At 45.0% G+C, this 2882-nt stretch overlaps 1 protein-coding gene across 3 annotated transcripts in view; it reads left to right on the forward strand.

Moving 5' to 3' along the window:
- The window catches only part of Skap1 (src kinase associated phosphoprotein 1), a 296003-nt gene that overhangs the window by 254899 nt on the left and 38222 nt on the right, over positions 1-2882 (forward strand). The gene's annotated exons all lie outside the window — the stretch shown is intronic.

A 2882-nucleotide genomic window follows, 5' to 3' on the forward strand; every position in this document is an offset into this window, starting at 1 on the left:
CCAGCCTCAGTCCTCCACTGTGTGATGGGAGCCCAGCCTCAGTCCTCCACTGTGTGATGGGAGCCCAGCCTCAGTCTTCCACTCTGTGACAGGACACCAGCCTCTGTCCTCCACTGTGTGACAGGACACCAGCCTCAGTCCTCCACTCTGTGATGGGAGCCCAGCCTCTGTCCTCCACTGTGTGATGGGAGCCCAGCCTCAGTCCTCCACTGTGTGATGGGAGCCCAGCCTCAGTCCTTCAGCGATTCCTGAGACACAGCCCACGCCCAGCAGTAAGAAAGCTTCTTAATGGGAGGCCACTTTCAACCACCAGAGGACAAGGCAGCTAGAACAGAAGTGGGGACCAGAGCTTCCCGTTCACATCCATCCCTGTAAGGCCTGGTAACAGTGGCAAATAATACGCATACTTAATGGCCAGCATTTTTCTTTCTTTCTAGGTGACTCCAAAGTTACAATGGAAGTCAGAGAGTCTGTTCTGAGACTGAATAATGCACATTTCTATTTTTTCCATTTTTTTTTATCATGACTAGATTAAGTGCTATTGCCTGAAAGGATACAGGAATCAGGTTTTAGTTTTCATTTTTATCATTGCAAATACATTTACATTCTCCTTTTTTACAAATGCAAAGAGCAGGCAGGCCACTTTCAATAATTTATTTTAAAATCAATGCTAATGAGGTTATGTCTCGTCAGTGGCCGAGTTTTACAATAAAGTCTGATTTATTTAGAAAAGATCTTTGGTGTAGCTTCCCATCTAATGGCGGTGGGAAGGAGGTGGAGTAGCAGGCATGGTGACCCTCCAACTTCAGATCCAATTTGTAATTCACAGCGGAGATCTGACCCAATTTACATTGATTAGACTTGGGAGGAAGAGACAGCTGCGCACGGACAGCAGAGGTAGAATAAACGCTCTCTGTAAAAGTGCCTAAGCACAGCACATTATTGGTCCTTGTGATTGAGTTGTCTGATACCAGGAAAGGAGCCGCTTGCTGTCCAAATTATTGGGCATCGCTACAAGAAGGATGCCCCAACTCACGCTGTAATATTGTCAGTCCTATAAAGTCGGCCCCACTGCAAAAAGGAGAAGCATCCTAGTGGAGGAGAGCAATAGAAAGACGATGTGAAAAGAATGGAATTTGTTTCTGTGTGCCCAGTTCCCCTACATTTGACGTCATGCCTCCCTTACCTCAGTCTTTGTTCCTTGAGGTGAGGCTAGGAAGCAGGGCAGGCGGTGACAGGGAAAGCCTACTGCTGGCCTCTACACAGAAATAAGAATCCTTTGAAGGGCTGGAAGGTTGGCTCAGAAGTTAGCACTGGATGCTCCTCCAGAAGACTAGGGTTCAAGTCCCAGCGCCCACATGGCAGCTCACAAACGTCTGTAACTCCAGTCCAAGGGATCCAACACCAGCACCGAGCACGCACGTGGTATGCATGCATGTACACAGGTGATATAGTCATACACGTAAGATAATCAACTTTTTAAAATAAGATTTTTTTTCCTAAGGGCTCCTCCTTTTCCACAGAATTGTAGGGCAAGCACGTGAACGTGCGTATCTTTAATCTTGGTAACAGGTGAGTTATTTCCTCAGAATGTTAAACTCTTAATTTTGTATTTTTTCTGAGTATCGTTTTTATAAACATAAAATCAGGAGGTAGTTTGTGTTTCTTTGTTTGAGACAGGGTCTTACCGGTAAGCCCAACCTGGACCCAGACCCACCTGCCTCTGCCTTCTAAGTGGGATCAAAGGTGAGCGCCACCACAACCCACTCTACACTCGGGTATTCTCAGGGCTCTGGAGTAAACTAGCACATTTCATGCTGTTTCTGCTCTCCTTTGAGCTTAGGATTTACTTTCTCAAATCTGACATTTTCAAAAAGACTAGAGGGAGACTGTCCCCTGGCCATCTCCTCAAAGTTTCCATTTGTGGAGAAGCAAGGCAAGTGTGTGAAATAAAACCTAGGAAGAGGCAGTCAAGTATGCTCAGGAAAAACTGAGTCACCAGCTCTCAACCATGGCTGACTGTGCCCTAGCCTCTGTGTGTCTGTCTGAATGACTGACTGACTGAATGTGGGTCTAAAAGAAAAAAGAGAGGAGGGCTAGTTGATGAAAAAGTCATTGAGCCTATTTCTGCCCATATCTATGTATACATATGTTATAATTCTATCTCCTAAAATAGGATTATTAAATGTGGCCCTAATTCTCATACTCTTGTAATAAAGACCCACCTCCTATTGTGTCACGTAGTGTCACGTAGTGTGAAGCCTGAGATGAAATGGCTTAATGAGGGTAAGAAACTCAGGCCAATCACGTTGTGACTTTGGCCATATAAACACTTGACTGGAGTTAGACACTAGCATTGACTTAGAACCCATTGTGAATCCGCAGTAATTAATTAAAAGGCCATTCCATCTGCCCTCAGGAGCCTATATTCTAATGAACAAGGCAGACTGAATACAACAGTTAAAGAATAAAAATAAAAATAACTACAGGCCTCAAGTACCAGGAACATAAAACTATGTTCATGACCAGCCTCCGATACAGCTGAACAAAAATGGATATGTTAAAGACTAATTAATCACAGAAGGTTTAAAACCCACTTCCAATCACACACACACACACACACACACTTACTCTGGATGACTAAAACCAAGGAAGATGCCTCCATGGAGATAATAAATGCAAGCAAGCATTCCACAAAGAGAAGTGAGGACTTACGAAAAGAATCAGGTCTAAAGAAAAGCCTCTTGAGCCGGCTGGTGGTGGCACACGCCTTTAATCCCAGTACTTGGGAGGCAGAGGCAGGCGGATTTCTGAGTTCGAGGCCAGCCTGGTCTACAAAGTGAGTTCCAGGACAGCCAGGGCTACACAGAGAAACCCTGTCT

Source organism: Mus caroli, chromosome 11, assembly GCF_900094665.2.
Source record: "Mus caroli chromosome 11, CAROLI_EIJ_v1.1, whole genome shotgun sequence".
Classification (NCBI taxonomy): Eukaryota; Metazoa; Chordata; class Mammalia; order Rodentia; family Muridae; genus Mus; species Mus caroli.